The sequence below is a fragment of the Lycorma delicatula genome, chromosome 1, assembly GCF_047948215.1.
Source record: "Lycorma delicatula isolate Av1 chromosome 1, ASM4794821v1, whole genome shotgun sequence".
Classification (NCBI taxonomy): domain Eukaryota; kingdom Metazoa; phylum Arthropoda; class Insecta; order Hemiptera; family Fulgoridae; genus Lycorma; species Lycorma delicatula.
The window spans coordinates 216,169,713-216,189,883 of NC_134455.1; the positions used below are offsets into that span (position 1 = coordinate 216,169,713).

Here is a 20,171-nt window from a genome sequence, read left to right on the forward strand (position 1 = left end):
AACACTATTTATATATATATATATATATATATATATATATATATATATATATATATATATATATATAATATCCAAGAAGTATGTAAAAATTAATATTTTATTTTATTTATTTTACATATTATACAAAACATTTATGTTTCCTTTTGTAATTTATAAGCTAATCTTTTCATTTAAGTTTACTGGCTAATGTTATCTTCCTGATAAATTGATTGATTGTTTCGAGTATTACTTTGAATCTATCCATAATTAATTCGAATCACAGCTGTGTCTCTGTTCGTGTAGTGGGTGTGCCTGTAGCTTGTTTCATTAATGGATCGCGACGCAAGTTTAAACTATATGTTAATGGTAAGTACAGCCGGTCCGGCAAAACCTCAGATCATTTTCTTCTCTTGAGGAAGGTGAGCCGTAACCTTATTCGCCAGTCCGGTACAATAACATTTAACGAATAATAATTTTATATTCATGCTCTCGGGAAAGCTCTTAGAAGTACGTTTCGAGATTAAAAATACTACTTTGTTCGGGGACGATTATTGTTCGTAATTTTTATGTATTATTCTTGATTTACTCAGACTTGAGACCAGACGTAAATATTCCCAGAGCGCAACGATACGCTACGTACCAGTTTCGTGCCGCAGATTAGTGTTAACGGTTACATATTGAACTATGTAAAGAAGATTCCCATTCGTTTCATAATGTTTACTGTTTCTCAGTCGCATCAGAAACATTATAAGGAACACGAGAAAAGAGTACGTAATGTAGTGGAGATGCTGGTGCAGGCTTGTTTTAAAAATAGCAGAATGCATTTCCATTTAGATATTATTCCATGAATTAATTTCAATAAACACTTCAGAACTGTTTTTAGGTAACAAGTAGGCGTTTGGAAACCAAAGTCATACGGTAATGTAATGGATTCTTGGAGAATAGAAAATGTAAATTCAATCCTTATGAACTATCAATTTTATTCGCCTTTTAAACGTGATGGATTTTTGGTGTCCAGTTTCAAGCATCTAGGCCCTAAATTTATATACTTTTCATTTTAGGTAATTTTATTAATAGTATTATTTTCTGTTGTCAATTAAATATATACCTTCTCTATCGTGGTGAAACCCTTAACAGAATTCTATTCCTAGAGTATCCTTGAAAATTTTTACGGTATTTTATAATTGTTACATCTATCGTATTTATATTTCATAAATATGATAACGATTCGGTTTTACTAATTTAGGTCGGTGACCTAAATTGGCCGACTTATTTGGGTGTAGGTCTGAATTTCTATGTTGCGTGAGACATAATTTTGATTGATATGAGTGTAGCACTGATTTTCCTTCAAACTCGTTCGTTTTCTGAGGCATTCATTGTCACAAACGGTGCTGTCAAATCTGAACTAGGTGCGGGGTTCACGCTTCCGCGGTTTTGTTCAGTTAGTTTGAGGGAATCATGTTAGGTTGGATCTAAAGATGTCCGCTTGAGGCCTATGTGAAGGCAAAATTTGATTTGTATTTTACTGATGCAAATGTCTGCCGAGGCATTTACATCGGTGGCATCCCGACCGAGGCCTGGCTGATGACTGTGAGATGTAATCAGTTAGAGGGTCTAAAGACGACCTCCGGTAAAGCCTCTCAGCGGTCGAACGGAGGGAGTGGTGTGGCGACCGGTAACGTCACAGGGTGGGTGTCTTCCCTTTACGGGGTTGGGATGCCACGCTATAGTGGGGACCCAACTGCCGCTGAGCGGAAGTTCGGTCGGACTTCAATGGACGAGCCGCAACTCCCCCTTCGCCGGAGGCTAGCTTCCGAACCCAACAGCTCTTCTCAGAGCTAACGTAAAAAATGGCCCTTTTTAGGGCCACCACAACGTTATGAATTACGATCCGTCGAAGCCATTCGACGACAACAGCCCTTCTCAGGGCTACCATAAGGTTATTAATTATAACGAGCTGTCAAAGCCAATGACAAAAACGGCCCTTTTCAGAGCTACCATAAGGTTATTAAGTATCACGTGCCGTTGAAGCCATTCGCTGACAATATAAATATAACAACTGAGACACTCTTACGTTACAGACGTAATTACTTTTCTACAATGACGACTAGTTGTTGTGATTTTCTAATGTACGTTTTTAATTTTAATGGTTTAAAGTGGAAAAATTTCTCTCCTGAGGATGGTCGAATGACACTAGACAAATATAAATTGTTGGTAAGGTTGATTTTTATATTATAACTAAAAAATATATTCCATCTATTTATTTATTTATGGAGAAAAAAGATAGTTGTAGAGTAATTACCGTAATGTAATTTTTTAAACTGATTAGTAATTTATAAATTGTAAAATGATGAAATATTTCGAAACGGTGGAACGAATGCCTATGAAGACAAGCTTTCCGGGACGACCCTCGATCATTACTAAAAACCTGCAGTACATTAATGGTGAAATACAAAAAATTCTTCGATCCATCACTTCGGATTTTTGTGTAAGTTTTTTGGATGTTCGCGCATTTTTCGGTAAAATGATCTACCAAGATATGTCAAGAAGTTGTCACGTCACGATTAAGTTGACTGGCAGTAAAGGAGTATGACGAAGGTATTTTGAAACTCGTGGATCGTTGCTATAAGTGCCTCGGTGTTTGTGCCGTGAAAAATTATGATAAGGAATGTATTTTTAGTAAGACAATGTAATTGTAATGTTTTTATATTAAAATTAATTACACTCGATCGGTTTATTTTCAAGGTTTATCTCGTATATTTAAATGTTATATTAATATTCCATCATTAAACTGACACTACTAAAAAAAAGTACGCACTTCTGTGCCTGACTATATCTGGAGTAGTTTTAATGTTCTGAGCTTTGTGATTGCAGGTGAATAAACGTTAACCGTGGAACTAATTTGTGGGAAGAATTTATGAGTAGTAAGGTTTACAAAAAAAAGACGATATATGTCAAAATATACTCGTATGTCGATATCGCTGATAACTTTCTGTGGTGCGCGAGCCGTTATCCCGGTCGAGTGTGAAATCTGATCTCTCATTTCTTTCCTTTTCTGTAAATTTCTTTTATCCTCTGTTGTATCTGCGTTTTTTATTATTTTTTAACTTATTTTTTTGGTGTTTCGGGCATCGACTGCTCGTCATATAGCCCGATGGAATTTTTTTAGCGTATAAATAATGCCACGCCCGACCGGGATTCGTACCCGGGACCTCCGGATGAAAGGCTGAGACGCTTCCCTACCACTCTGCCACGGTGATCGGCATTTTGATTTTATTTGTACCCATTTATTTTACAGGTTTAAGTACCACCAGATGCTTTAATTTTATTCTGATTTTTTTTTTTTTGTGTATCTTAAGTTTGAAATAGAAGTAGGGGTGCTTTATAACGTTATTTTTTTCTTCGCTCTGATATTATGTAACCATTTTGTGTCGTTGATGAGGGTTTTTAAAATAAAGTTGACCGTAAGATTGTAGCGTCTTCAGTATAATATGTTGTAAGCTGTAAACTATTCGCAAGACTGTAAAACATCTGTTAATTTTTAGGTAAAATTACTTATTCATTTCTGGGTTGAGGTCATCAAAATTTATATCGCTTTATCACTTCTTATTCTTTCCGTTTCGAGTATATTAATGGTAAATGCGTTCTTCGATTTGCAAGAAACTATTGTGTAAAGTGAAAAATAATAAATCGCAATTTATTGTTGATATCTGTAAAGTTATTATCGATATTGGTTTAACTGATTCATTGCTTTCATTATCAACAGTAATTTCATTACAATGAATATTACTTGCGATCACATGACTGAAAAATTCTTTCATCTCTTGCAATATTTGTTTTATTTGTTTGTATCGGATTAACGGTTTGTCAAGTAAATCATATCTTGAGATTAGTATGAATATATAATTATTTATAATTAAACTCTATTCGTGATTAATACTAGAAATAAATATTTACTGTACGATGATAATGACTGAAGACAAAAAAAAAAAAAGATAATTTCATAGCCCGCATTACAGATTTATTCTCCGCCAAGAATTTTTTATGCTGTGCCGTTACGATCTGTATGGTGATCGAAATAATGAATTTATTTTGAAAATTTTATCCTTAAGATTATTCGGTTATTAGCTTTTTAGATAGTCGGTGACGAGTGCGAATTAATATCTTTGCCAATGAGACACAGTAAACATGACACGTGTTTATTCTTTATCTCACGAATACGATTTCCCACACGTGTTTAAAACAGTCTGTTTTTTCTTTTTGCATTATTCTATCATATGTTTTACCGACGTATTTTTAAAAATACTTTTAAGTTGTATTTATTTTGTATTGTGTTAAACGTATATTAGTTATTCAATTGCATACATTGCCGTTTTAAGTAATAGTTATTGTTGCTTTAAACAATACTTGCTGCATTAGAATAATAGCTTTTCCTTTTTTTCAGGATTATGTTACGTGCAGTAGATGGTTAAAATTCTATCTTCGATACAGGTAATTTTATTAACTCATCAGTTCAATTATACGTCAATAATATGTTCAATAAATATCTTGTTTTATTTCAGGGAAACTATTTCGTTGTTAAACGGTTATTATGATGGGTAAGATTTATGAAAAACTCAGAATCGGAGGCAATATTCTTTGACCGCGGCCTTGTGTTTGTGTTCTAATTATTCTGTAAGACGATAAAGATTTAGGATTAAATTGACTCGACGTGTGCGCGTGTTACCAAATTTTTTAAATATTACTTTATGTATTCTTAGAAAATTGAATTGTTATCAAAGAATAATTCGGTAAAGATTCTGTAATTTTATTTAGGAATCGTTCGAAATTTATTTTAATTTAATTATAACCCTGCTGTTTAATTTTCTTTGAAATCGACGTATACGTGACACGCCTGCTTTAAAGAATCGGAAACTAGATTAGCGGCAGGTTGATCTGAATCGTCTCGATGCTTTACAATGTTAGTTTGTTAGCTTTAGTACACCGTGCTGCAGATGCAACATCCTCGAGTTGCGCGTGTGAGTGAGGAGGCCTCCTGGGGTGGTTGTACGACCGGACCGGCATGTTAAACGGAAATACTGCGCTGCCCTGTTATATTTGGACTGGGCAAGCTTTTCCAGCTCGATAAAAATAGATACTTAATTGTAATCCTAATAGTAACCTATTTAAAAGTCGCTGTCATACCGCTCTGTTTCTGTAGTTTAAGAGAATTTACTTTCTTTTTTTTTATTTAAAAAGAAAAAGTGATAAACTTTTTTATCCGAATGTAAAATAAATAATAGTGGTTGTTAATTAGGTCTTCGCGTTTTTACGCGGTTATTTAATCTGTCTCTGCATGTTTCAAGAACAGCTGCTGAATCAGTCTGACGTAAAACAGACAATTTGACAAGTCAGGATATTAAAACAAATTCAACATTATCGGGATCGATCGAGATATCACGCTAATCATTAAAAGCCTATATTTATTGCATAAATACTCTTTTACCTGTTCATTTTGCTAGCAGGTTTGTCTGTTCCTATCTGATTATGTTATTAAATGTTAAGTGATAAAAAAAAGAAGATTAATTATTAAGCCATTTAAGATTTTATAAGCCATTTTTTATTCTTCTTTATGCGTTTCACTCGGGTAAAAAAACAAGTTGCGTTTTAAATTAATTATGAAGGTCTTAAATTTTTCAGAATTTTGAAGTCGTTTCATTTCAGTAGTGAAACGAGAATAGCGTAGATTAATAGAAAATTAAATTAGAGCGCCATTTATATTTTCTCTGTAGAAGAAACAGAGTTATTAAGTATTTAACTCATTGATATACGCGACTTAAGTATAATACACAGTTAAAACTTGTACTTTTATACTTTGTTTAGAGCTACAGTTCATTTAAGTACTTATTAGGGTTATTGGAATGTTCGCGTAAAAAAAGAACCTCTCTTTTGTTTGTTTTCCCTGTAGTGCGATTTCAATGTTCCATAAAGTTTTTGAGAGATTATATTCAAAACAATTTTTAGAATATTTAAGATCAGATTTTGATCTGATTCTGACTTTTTTCCCGTTGGTCGGTTCCAATATTGCGGCCATCTAAAAATACTTGTTTTGGCTTCGTATTTAAGTTGATTTCCTATGAACTGTGTTTAACAACGGTATTGAGGCGCGTTCTTAGTGTCATTTGTTAATGGAATGGTAAAAGAGTTTTGAAGGAAAGCGTAGGAAGATTTTGAAGAATATTCTTAAAAGGTTTGTCTCGGTCGTCTGTTAGAACAGGATACAGAAGCTTCAACTTAGCGTTGAGTACGAAACGCATTGTTTTCTTCCGTACATGTGTTCGTCTGTAGAGCAATGCGAGGCGTCGGTTTTGTTCTGTTTTGTTCAATGCACCTTTTCTATCTTCTTGTAAAATAAAATCTGAAATCTATAAGTCCCATTATGACCGTATTTCAACCGCCTATCTGAAAAATAAGAAAAACATTCTTAAATTTTTTCTTATGTAACTCAACAGAGTTATGCAACATAGAAATTAAACTGTCGAAAGGCAGACGAAAAATGTATACGTCTTATACAATTTCCTAATTCATCTCTCACTCTCTCTCTTTCTGTTCAGCCTCCGGAGCAACCGTAAGGTATCACTTCAGAGGATGATAGTATGAATGTCAATGAATTGTAGTCTTGTACAGTCTCAGGTCGACCCCTCCTGAGAAGTGTGGTTAATTGAAACCTAACCACCAAAGAACACCGGTATCCACGATCTAGTATTCAAATCCGTATAAAATTTACTTTTATAAAAATTCAAAACCTTTACTTTATTTCATAATTCCTGCTTTTATTCAATCGAACGGAAATTTTAGCAGTTACGCAGGAAATATTATGGTAGTCGGATATATCTCTAACATCACAGGTATATTATGTTGTGATAAATATTGTTATTTGGCCCGTAAATGAACCCAAATAATTACTTGAAATATTTAAATATTTTTATGGATTTTATTTAAATTATAGAACGGTAATATTTTAATGATACTGATATTTTATTTATGCTATGTATGGAAATTTTATTTTTAAATTGTTAAAAAACGATATTTTGCGATCATTGCTAGCTTTCATTAAAAATGCAAACAAAGCTGAATTCTTTGTGTAAATGTTACAATACAAACAATATTTCGTTTGTACAAAGTACAAAAATAGAAACAGACATATAATTTAGGAGTAATGATCATGTTGGCCTATTGTGGATTTATGTTTAAACGTAAATTTTTCTGAGTTACATGGCTTGCTTGGGATATCACTTCTTTCCTTCCAAAATATAATACTGATGTTATTGAGAGTTTGGTTCGGGCGGTTAATGTATTGTAGCCACATGCGGCTCTCGGAAGGAAACCGAGGTGTTGCATGTTGCCAAACGTATCTGACCTTCTCTTTCTCATTTCCCTTCTCATCTCTTTCACTCGCATATTGCCGTAGACGTAGCAACTGTTTTCTCTGAAAATTAAGTCTCAGCCTTATCCCGAAATACCATTTTCAATATAATTTTTTTTGGTATGTTTTTTTATTGTTGGTCTGTTACATTTTTTTAAATTTATTTACATTAGGCTACAATGTATTTATTTTATTTTTACAAAAGTTATTTATAATAATCACTATAATATATTATTTAAATTAGGGTAAACTGTAGAATAATTATTATAAATAAATACTGTGGTGTTATTCATCAGAAAGAATTCCGCCCATTTCCCGCATCTTCAGAGCCACTATCGGAACTGGAAGATGAACCAGATGATTCTAATAAATTTAAATTAAATTGTCTACATCCAACTGAATTTCTCGTTCTGTGGCTTCATATATAACTCCTCTAACATATTGCATAGCTTTTCTCCAGTTTTTAGAGGTTACACTATTTATTCCTTGCGGTGTAATTTCTACTATTTCCGTCATTGTAAACTTTTTATTATTATTTTTTACATATCTTTTCACTTGTTCCACAAAATTTCAATAGCACTGTGACAAAGTGACAGTGATAGGGAGATAGAATCGGGTAACTTGTGAGCCTGTTTCTTTCGTAGGTAGGTCTTGAAGGTTTTTTCTCCGAATAATTTCCAAAAGTTGTCCTTTGGTCGTTGAATGGCAGACCATTCAACCCGTTATATGCGGACATTGACTCCACATGAAACTAGCCAATCAATCAAATAATGTTTCCGATTAGCATTAGTTGGTGCTTTTTCCAATTGCACAAAGTGATATGAAGCAATCCATTATCATGACACTACTGGATTTAACTTCTTTCAAAAGCGTTTCTTTAAACCATTTTGTGAATGTTTCATTACTCATCTCCTCCTGGTTATTGTTCGTTTTCTCTGATTTGTACATTAATAGCGAGCGCTTCATTCACAAACCCGTCAACTGTTCCGGCATGACAGACAATTAATCTTCCACCTCGACCAACATGCACAGGCATAGTACCGCCAAGAGGTTCATCAATCCGTGCTTTTGGGTTGAGTGGTTAGCATTAACCCAGGTTTCGTCTAACCAAATGATTTCATTAAAATTAAGTCTTCATTTGCTTCAGAAAAATACTACGATGAACGACAATATGTTCTCTTTCAAGTAAAATTTTCCTGCTATTAATTCTTTAGTAATCGAAGCCGATATTAAGTAATACGCTTAGTTGAGACGAGTATTTTTCATGAAATAACTCACCCTCCCGAAGAGAAACTAATAACTTTTTAGTTGTTGGATTTTCTTCTAGTAGTAGTTGTAAATGTGTCGGCGAGTGGCATCAGCTGCAGACGTATTTAAATCAGCTGCTGGAGAATCTCTTGGTCATGCCTGGTGTTAATAATTTGGATGAACCTCTCTGCACAGTTAAAAACTTTCTCTTAAGTAGTAATGGAAACTGTATTCTTATTGATTTTAGGAGCAGCAACAGAATGTTCTCTACCTTTTTGAAAAGGAAGTAAAAGTTTATTCTTTTCTGAAATACTTTTTGATTCATTCTCAAAAAATTCTTTCACATTGTAATCCATTTTTCGCGCCTGGCTATGAACCGTTACACCCCGACCAAAAACCGACACTCACCTCCGAACAGGTGAGTGTCTGGCTTATTTCTTTTTGAAGATATTGCACGAAAAAAATCGCCCAAACAGTAATAGTTAACTAATAATTCTTGAAAAATATATATGTTCTACCATATATAAAAATTACTGTGTAGAAAACATACGGTTGTATGTACAGACTAGTGTAATTTCTGGCAGTAATAGTACTGTTTTATATTATTGATGAAAAATCTCTTCCTGCGTTTGTACACCAAACGCAGGAAGAGTTAAACACAGTTCTATTTGTCAACAAAGGAATGACGTATTTATGTGGTGCTACGACCAGAGCCAATACCCTTCCACCATTTCATTAAGTGAGTGAGAGAGTGAAAGAGAGCAATACTTTAATGGCCAGAACCAAACTTTAGATAATATTAGTATAGAGTAAGCATTTCAAATTTTAAAAAGTAATGTTAACTTTTAAAAAACTTTTTATCCGGATTTCCCATTAAAGCTTATTTACTGGTTTCAACCGTTTACCTAATATTTTTCTAGAACAATAAATGTTTAGAATAAGAACAAAGCGATGTTTAATCTATGCCAGCTATTACCGGAGAGAAAATAAAATTATAATAAATATAATTCATTGAGAAATATGAGATACCATCAAAACATTCAAAAAAATTCCTTTGAAAAATGTACAGAGCATGGGAAGGAATTTCTCGCGCAGCAGCGGCGAGCAGTGACTTTCACGAGTCAGCATGCTGAACTCGATCTTTCCTTGTATATCGGGGGTCTATGCACAAGCGTTTTTATTACCACATGCACGGGCGGATCTGCGATTTCGCTGCAGATCGTAAGGAATAGCAGAAACTATCCATTGATTGTGCGTAAAACTTGGGTGCGTAAACAATTTAATGTTTACATTTTACACATATCTGTCCTCCTAGCGTAGTCGCGTAATAAATGCGCAAAATCAAAACTGAGTTTTCGATTCTTTGTTATGAATTTATTCTTCCGGAAATTAATAGATTTAAGTCTGTTATTTTTAATAACCGAAATAATAAGTTATGTTACTGAAGTTCGGTAATATTAATTCCCGCCTTATACTTGTAATCAATAGTAATAGTCTTCAAGAAATTTGTTATTGTTTAGAGATATATTTTGGTTGAATCATGCATAACGCTTTCGTAATTTTAATCAAACGGTAAACCTGTTTTTTAGTTTTATTGATTTTACTAGTGTTAAAATTTTAAAAAAGGGTAAACTTTCCTTTCTTTCCCAACTAGTTTTTGATGTTATTTTCAGTCGAAATACATCTAATTTTCATTGGAGAACAATATGTATTTAACATCAGCGAATATAGAGGATAATTTTATTAATTATAACTTCTGTAAAATGAAATCATACGATTATTTAGTACTTTCCAGTTTATTCTCCGATAATGCTTGATGGAATAACAAAGAATTGAATAATTATAGTATGACCAGGTACTGATAAGTTATCAGTTTTAAACTTTTATCTATTGCAGTTATCCTATTGCGAAATCCACTTAGATCGATTTTCCCAAAAACGACTTTATTGTATATGATATAAATTATTATGCTCTTTGGTCTTTTTTAGTTATAGCGGAATTAATTAATTTTTCATAAAATTCTGTCTCTTATGTAACTACTAGTATAATTCTCTTCTTTAATTGTAAAGTTAAAATTGTGTCTGCATTCTGTTCTGAATTTTATTGTGAAACGAGGTGAAAGAAATTGTTTTGTTAATATGCAAAGGTAATCAATCATACGGTTCTTTGCACGTCCATGCCGTGTTACTTAATATAAAAGATAAAATATTTAGTAAATGAAATATGAATGGTGTAGAAGTAGCTAATGATTTATCTATTAAAGAATACACTTATGAGGTGCGATAATTTTTTAAATAATAAATAAAAAATACTCTTTGTAAAATACATCTTATTATTACCATACAGATTGCTTCACGTAGTGTTATAGTTGCTTTTTTTTGAGATCATTTAGTAACGTAAGTAATGAAAAAAAAAAATTAGTATCAACGCTTCGTTAGCGAGTTAACGAAAGATTTCGCCCTAATCCTGGACAAAGAGTGAAATAAAACGATACTGAAATTCTATGAACCCAAATTTAGGGATAAACTTTATGATTTCTTATGATTTTTGTCCTTAAAAATTGAGTAAAACAGGTTCCGGAACCATATCTCTTGTAATTTATTAATATCCGATGTAAAACAGAAAAATGTGTTGTTTAAAAACACGATTTTTACGTTTGCAATACAAAAACTTAGTTAAATGACTAATAAATGCGCAAAGTTTATTATAAAAACTTGTAGAGAATTTAATTCTGAGAAAATTGATGTAAAATATCTCAATAAAAAACAAATACTAGTTTAAGAAATTTTATTTTATTACTTACGCCGTATGAAAACGAAGGGATTACACGTACAAAACATGTTTGCTTTCGTGCAAGTGCAATGATTCACAAAATAGCGTTGTATTAAAGATAAATTAAAATTAATAAAATAAAGAACTAGTACTAAACATTATTAAGATAATAGTCTGTTTTTCGAATTCACTGTCAGATTGAAAATTCGAGAAATTATGATTTCGTAGGTTGGTAACACAGAAATAAACTAGCCAACAATGCATTTTATGTCGTTTCATCAGTGCATTGTGTTTCATCAGTGGTATCATACTGTAGCAATGCCTTTTTTTATTTACGACTGAGGAATACGCCGACATGGTGAATTTATCCTCCCATTTATCTTGGGATTGTGTGATGGAAATGCAACTGCCGCTGCTGCAAAATATCGAAGACATTTTCCTAATCTAAGAGTTCCACATCCTAAAACAATTAGTGGAATATTCCAGACGCTACGAGGAAGTGGTGGTTTACCCCTTCTCAGCATTAGTGCTCACCGCGACTGTTCTGCCCATTATGATACCGATTTATTGATGAAAGCCTTATCGAAGTTACTCAATGAGCTTCATGTTAACACGACGCCTTTCCGAAGAAGGCCTTTCGTTCAAAGTTACCCAGTCTATGGTGTGGTGGACTCTTCCTAACGACAAGCTGTATTCTTACCACAATCATCGAGTACAAACCTTCAACCAAGAGATCTACCTCTTCGTTTGCAGTACTGGTTGAATATGAACCTCCGATTGCACAGGTTCGTTTTATTCACTGATGAGGCTCAGAACTCGGGGCGGCATCAATAACTTTCGCAAAGAACACACTTGGACAGAAGTCAATCCACAAAAGATAGTAGAACGTAGTTTCAACACCGATTTAGCGACAATGTGTGAATGCGGTCTAGTTTACCAACAACTAATTGGATCATTAATTCTCCCAGGACGTACGAATTCCGACATTTACGTGGAATTACTTAAGAACAATCGCCGCTGCTATTAGAAGATGTTCCATTAGCATTAAGTTAACGCATTTACTTTCAGCTCGAGAGTGCGCCTCCCCACTTCTCACGTGCCGTACCGGCATACTTAAATGAGCAATCTCCAAAGTGATGGATTGGCCGCGACGGGGTGCACTCCTGGCCACAAAGTTCACCTGTTCTAACACAGTCACATTTTTGCGTGTGGGGTTGGATGAAAAGTATTGTGTACAAGAAGGGAAAAATTTATACGCGTGAATAGTTGGTTGGTAGTATTACAGATGCCGCCGCACAATTAAGAAAGTCGTGCAGAATTGCGGAGAGCAACGCTATGAATCCGAAAGCGTGCAACCAAATATATTGAAGTAGGACAGATTTATGAAAATTTACTGTAAACTTTATTAATTTATTTTTTTAACATCGTATTAATTGTATGTTAACTTCATTTTCAGCAGCTGATAACATTTAAAAGTTTTCATACGGTAGGTGTTAGTAGTAAAATTAAATTTCTTGTACTTGTATTTTACATCAATTTTCTGAGAATTAAATTCTCTTCTAGTTTTGAAGATAAATTTTACGTATCTATTAGTCATTCAACAATGTTTTTTTGTTACAAATGTAAAAAAAACGTGTTTTTAGACAACACATTTTTCTGTTTTACATCGGATATTATTAAAACTACTGGTTTGGAGAAGTATGGTTCTCGAATCTGTTTTATTCAGTTTTAGGTAATCAAGAAGTCATCAAGTTTACCCCTTAATTTGGCTTCCTAGAATTTCAGTAAGGGCTTTATTTCACTCTTTGCCCAGGAATCAGAGCGAAATCATTCGGAGCCGTAACTCGTTAACGGAGCGTTGATATGAAGTTTTTTCATTGTTTTCGCTAGTAGAATGATCTCAGAATGCGGCGGTGGGTGAATCATTCTGCATAAAGACGTTCTAACTGAATTTTGGAACATGATGAATAATTGTAAAAAAAAAGAAAAGAAAAGTCGCTTATTAATTAAAATCGCAGCGAAATAAATATATTTGTTGAGAGGATATTCGCACATCGAGCACTTATTTTATCGATATTTAATAAAATAAATATATATAATATTACATGTATTTTCCGGTCGTGTGTAATATTGTGCTGAATATTGAATCTGTGTAATTCAGTTTAATTTTCTAACGTCCCATTTGTATAAGCCTTCATTGTAAGCCAAACGTGTGCTTACTAGGATGTTAGTGTAGCTGTGTGCAACATTTATCTCTTACTCTGCGTCATCTATTCTCAGATCGGTGCCTGTATAACTATTAAAACCGGTTCAGTGATGTAAAATATCGTAAAAGATCGAGGTTGTAAAATTATCTCGAGTTAAAATTCGCTCTTAACAACGCGACCATGTTTAGCATCGAAACCTTGATACGATGTTTTTCTTCGGTATATAAAATAATCCGTACAGAAAAATCATATTCTGTGAGTAAAGTTAATTTTGTAGTAACAATTACAGAATCGGTAGGTAATTAATTCTCGACATTTTCAAACCGTCTGAGAATTAGTAATTGATAGTTCGATGTAGAATTCTTCCTATAGAGTATTATTTGTTGTTGCGTAATAAACATGTTTACAATAAGCGGTGATATATTGATGAATTTTTTGTTTGTGGAGCTATTTTAAACTTAAAAGCGTGTTCTTTACGTACTTTTACACTTGAGTCGAACAGATACTATTTTTCCATACAAAAATAATATTTTTATTATTGAAATAGTTTTTATTTAATATGGAAATTAAAGTTATAATTATGAGCTGTTAAAAACATTCGTTAGAGTAGCGAATAATATTTTGCAACCGATGCAAAATATAATTTATTTGCGTGTTTGTTAATACGATAGTGCTGTACGAGAATCGGTTAATGCTGATTTAAGGAGGCAATGAACTTAGAAATGGATGTTGTAATCGTTCGTTGTTAAATGCACGTAATGTAAATTGCATCGGCTATAAACTAGAAATAAAACTAGCTCAGTCGGTCTTAATCGTATTTCACTTATTTTGTTTACCGTAATGTAATATATATTAATTTATTTTTGGTGTAGTAGGTTATATTTTTTTTAATAAAAAATTTTAATAAAGTTACGTTCGCTTTATTGGAAAGAGATGTGAATAGGAGTATTTTTAATAATTTCTGTTAATTTGTCCGGCATTCTTCAAATAAATTGAAACTCACAGAAAATAACGTAATTTTATTTCTGGTTTAATCTCTTATGTTTGATCGGGAAAGTTGTTTCTCAGTATGAAAAGATTTTTTACTCTTTATTATCATATCGGAGTTCGTTTAACTCTGCTTTTCTGAGACAGTTTCTCTTCTTTAAACTCAACAAACTGTCCATTACTAAAAACCTTGGTTCTTTTTTTTTGTTGATGTACTGATGCACTTGAGGGATCAACCAAAACTTTTCATGATTAATTTTGTTGGTCATATCATTATTTTCGATATATTTTACTCGTGCTGCATTGTGAATTACTGTTTAATTATTAAATAATTCACATATTACGTTTATTTGTCCTACCTATTGGTAACTTCTTAATATTTGGATAGTGATATATCTTAATTAATGCTCTTGATAATCTCGACTATGTGGAAGAATATATAGATAAGCACCGACATGGTTATACCGTGAGACAAACAAGTATTATTTGAAAGTGATTTTTTTTTCTATAATATCTTAATGAAGTTATGAACCATTGAAATTCTGTAACTTAATAATAAGATTAAATATAGGTAATGTACGAGTAGAATGTAGTACTTGTTTATACAACTTGTTGCTGTTTATCACTGTAAAAGGATTGTACTCTTCTAATATATACGATCAACGTACCCAGACGTTTTTATGGAAATTCCTTTTTCCATTACGTTTTTAAATAAAATTTGTTCATACCTTTGCTGTCGTTAAAACATACCTACCTCCGAAGCAAAGATAAAATTTCCATCTTTTCGACATGCCAATTTTTTCCTTACGTTACACAATAACGTAATAGAAAGAAAAACCGTAAAGTTTATTGAAAATATTGTTATTTAAAAAGTATCTTATCTGTAATCTGTTCTTATAATTAATAAATATGTCTCAGCTTTTTTTTTAAAATAGCTGAGCTGCAACGCACAATAGGAAACGATTTGCTTAAACAGTAAATAAAACTCTGTTCTTAAATATAACATTGTTTTTTAATTAACGTTTTTTTTTTTTAATAAAGTTACGCTCGCTTTATTGGAAAGAGATGTAAGTGGGGATATTTCTAATAATTTCTGTTAATTTGTCCGGCATTCTTCAAATAAATTGAAACTCACAGAAAATAACAAACAAGTTTTATACGATATAAAATGTTGTCGCGTGTTCGCGGCTTGATCAGGATATTGTGAGTTTGACAATTGAAAATGTTTATATAATTACAATTAATTAGTTTAAAAACATAAGTAAAAAAAGACATCAATAATAATAACAACAACAGTAATAATATACGACAATAATCAACTCACCACAATAATAATAATAATAAACGGTGATTACATACAAAACAGAATTTAAAGTATCGTCAGGATTTATTTACAGGTAGTTAAATATTGAAAACCACAATTGTCAGCCCCACTGACAAAAGACATTAGCATGATTCCTAATTTTATAACCACTAGTCTTGTATTAACAACAACAGTACAAAAGATAAGAAAAGTATAAAGTTCTTTCGCGGCAAATACCTTTGGTGTTCACAAATAAAGAAAATACCGTAACAATTTACGAATGAAATGTAGTATATTATCTCTTTCACTTATAGTCTAACAGTAACTCACCGAACCATTTCTTGTTTTCATGTACTGTCCACACTGGAATTACTTGTTGTCACCTTATTCGCGTCGTACGTACTAGAAATTCACTCTTCACTGACTCGCATGATAACTCCTCGCAGCATACTCTCGCCTCAAACTCACATAATCACTCCTCGCTTAGAATTCTCTCGCAGACTGATCGTCAACTGGTCTTCCCCGGAGTATTTATACTCCTGTTCTCTTTACCTACTGGACCGGACCGAACTCGAAGCGTGAGAATGATCGTCCGCTCTCACATTTTCCCATGAGATTCCTACCCTGGTCCGGTAACCCTTCTTACGGAACAAAATCTGTTTAAATTTTGTTATGAATGATGTTGCTAAAAATATTTATATGTTTACTAGATGGGTTTCTTAAAATCCAATTCGTACAGTGTACTGTATTTGTGATATCGAATATTATAAATAAATGTAAAATAAGGCCGAATCATCTAGTCTGTAAGTAGAAGGATAAGACAGTTATCAGCTGCATAACAGTTACTGCATAACGATCACTATTGAAATCGTCACTGAAGCGACGTCTTCAGTTTAGGAACGTATCGTGACAGTAACGATTCCCCGCACAGTATATTACCCACAGGTCAAATCACCTTTTGCATGCTTTCAGGGTATTGACAAGTATCTTATTTTAATCATGTTCATGGTCCAATGTCTCTCTTATGCTTGGCTTGATGTGTCACAATAGTCGTTCACGAATAATTATTATTGTATTACATTTTCCTTAACCATTGGATAATGAATTTTTTGTGTAGTTTGAACCTTTTGGTATATTTATTTCCTCAAGGTGCTTATGTTGAGGTGTTATTATTAGTGTTCAACGTTGTTAAAAATAAAAGATGAGCTGTTTAAATTAATGATAAACGTGCTCTTTTTGTCCTTGTTGAATTTTTGGTTAAAAATTCAATATTTAGTTTTGCTGTTCAGTTTTTCTTACACAAAGAAAAGTAATTTATTTTCAAATCGTGATCGTATTGAACTCTTTACTTGTAATTTACGAGTTTTTCGACTGTTTATTTGTTAATTAAAAAAATTAACAATTATTATTTTTTATTTAAAAAAATAATAATTTAAGGAATAAAAGCTGAAAGAAAATGTTATTACATGTGTGATAAACTATCGTACTTGATGTTGCTTGTGTATAATAATCCAAATAATCCTTAAAACGTTTTTAAGAATTGTAATGCTAAAATTTAAAGTAAGTAAAATTGTCAACTTGTAAAATTTATTATTTATTGTTTTAAAAACAACTAAATATAACACATAGTTCAAATGAAATTAATTTTATATAATAATTTCATAGAAAATACGTATAATTTTTATTGTTTTGTGTTAGAATACATAAATACTACTGTCAGAAGGCGGAGGTAGATTTCATCGGTGCTAAGTAGGAAATAAAAAATATTTCCACCTTAAAATGAAGAAAAACTTCAATTTACTCAATACGACAACGGTTGCACGTGAAAAAAGTTTCACATGTTTACCATACGACAAGCCCCCTCTTCTTACAATTCCAGAAAAATTTGGTCATCCCTTGCCTTAACAGCTGGCCATATCAAAAATTGTTTTAGACAAACGTTTTGGTAATGTTTAGAGGATTAACGACCAATTTAAACCGGTTCGATAGTATGCATATTAAGGGAGGTATGATTTTTTTTTGTGTTCGGAATCTCATTTTTTCCACCCCCTTGGCCAATGGTTGTGATATGAAAAAAATTTACTTAGATAAGTTTTAGGCCCTTATCCAAAGAATGGTAGGAACTTTAAACGAATTCAATATTTTACTTAATAAGAATATTATAGCGATATATTTTTTTCGAAAAAGCCTTCCCTATTTCCACCCCCGTTATCTAATTTAGCCCATTAACGAATTCGACCGAGATTTTGGGTCGTTATATTTTATTTATCGATTTGGCAGTGATTGGCGCAAAATTACGTCATTTATCGTCTCCACAGTAAAGTGAAATATACAAGTAAATATATAAATGTATATATAAACTTTTGGACTGATAATAGTTTTGGGGTCTGGGGATGTGAAACGCGAAGATATGTCGAAAACTTCGGAAAGTCGAATCATGGTACCCGTTACAACAGGTAGCTTTCTTATGAAATCTACCTAAAAGTAAATATTTGGTATACATTTTATTTCCAGAGAAGTGTTTTTTCATCTAGTAATAAAATTGCTTTTTTATGGTTTTTATTTAGCAATTTCATTGTGATATTTGTAAAGATGTATAGAATTGTGTAATGCATGCGCGCAAGTGACAGTAACGGAATGATAATAACAAGTTCATTGATGGAAAAAGAGTCGGATTAAGAGGGTTTGCTACGTATTAAGTTACTTTTAGGAAAGCATGATGGTGTTAAGTAACGGGGCGAGTTACCTAGTGGTAGTTGGCTAATCTAATACACTATCGTTTTCCCTTCCTTCTTTTGAGTCGTATTTCTTCGGTGAGTCATGGACCTATACTAATAATCATACTATTCGCAATGTGACTACAGATAATACCATTTTTTGTTTCGATTTTGGACTACGTATAAATCGTAGTTTGTTGAATACTTTCCAGTCGTTGTTAACCGTTATACTGCTTAGGTTGATGTTTCGTTGCAATCTTTTTGGTTGCCGATATACTGAAAACGTAAATGAACGGACATATCATTAAACAAACTTTTAAATGTATAGAAAAACGAAAAAAGCTTTAATTGATCAGGGTTTCCTTTATTTGAAATCACTGTAAGACCATAACAGTCGTCATCCTAACTGATCATTAAGAGTATGTTTTTATATAGGAAGGATGTAACGAACAGAAAAATGTTGCGAATTTCGTAGTAGTTTAAATGAAAAGATTAGGTTTTAGGTTAAAGATAGGCCTACCTTAATTTATTTTAATGATATAGTTCCTTTAAAATATTACTTTCATTTAAGGTGTAAAGTAGGATTATGATTGACATTCCTAATTTTTTGACACTGCAAAGTCAACGAACAATCTTCTTTAGAAAGTTAAAATTAAATTTTAGTATTTTACCTTCCACAAGTGTGATTTTCGCCTTTATTATTACTTTCTGATTTTTTGCTGAAGGTTATATTATTTAGACTAATTCGTATCGAATTGAGTTGGGGGATGAATTGGTTTCCAGTTACAGTGTGAACATTTTTTTGTAATATATTAAAGAGAAGTCCCTAGAAAATAAATTTCTGTTTTAATACTAAAGGAAAAGCTCATATTTCATTTTATTAGGAAAAAGAAGGTTTTCCAATTTTGATTATTCTTTAACAGGATTTTTTTTTATATAAAAAACTTTTATATATTATTTACATCGCAGAATTATCTGGTGCAGACTACGTAATCTAAATTTAAATTATTCGTAACTGATATAAATGCAAAATTTAATATTTTAATAAAATCATCTAGCGATTATTTTCTACTTCTTGGTTTTCTAACATCCGATTGACTAATTTTAGGCGCTTCAAACGGTTGTCGGGTTGAGTTCTGGAGTCATTTGAGCGTTGTAAGCATTTAATTACAAATATTTTTGAGAATTTGTTGGATGGTGCTGCTTCTCGGATAGGTCTGTTGTGAACGACAGCGAATCGATTTCCCTGGACTCATCGGCAGCTATATTTTTTTTAAAAAAGAGAGTAACTAACACGAAAATGCCAGAGCGATTTAATTTCCGTAATCTTGCCTGGAATTCAGCCAATCAGTGGAATAATTCTCTGAACTGTAGATTGATTAGACGCGTTTTGTCGACCCGAAAATTCCATGAATTCACTAACTGTTTCCACTGAATATTGTCCGTACTTGTAATACGTTTTCACCATAACAAGCGTTATTATTTCGTGTAGTGCTCCATGACAACTAATTGCGACACAAACAGATGGCAGGTGAGAAAGTTGCAATGCCGCC

General features: G+C 32.5%; 2 protein-coding genes across 2 annotated transcripts in view; one reads left to right on the forward strand and one right to left on the reverse strand.

Annotated features, from left to right (window-relative positions):
* LOC142317756 (uncharacterized) overlaps window positions 1–20,171 on the reverse strand; it is a 461,571-nt gene that overhangs the window by 304,327 nt on the left and 137,073 nt on the right. The window lies entirely within an intron of this gene.
* The window catches only part of LOC142328480 (uncharacterized), a 506,312-nt gene that overhangs the window by 124,066 nt on the left and 362,075 nt on the right, over window positions 1–20,171 (forward strand). Inside the window, exon 2 of the mRNA XM_075372302.1 lies at window positions 4,424–4,470. The gene's annotated coding sequence lies outside the window, so the exon portion shown is untranslated. The remainder of the gene's footprint in view (window positions 1–4,423; window positions 4,471–20,171) is intronic.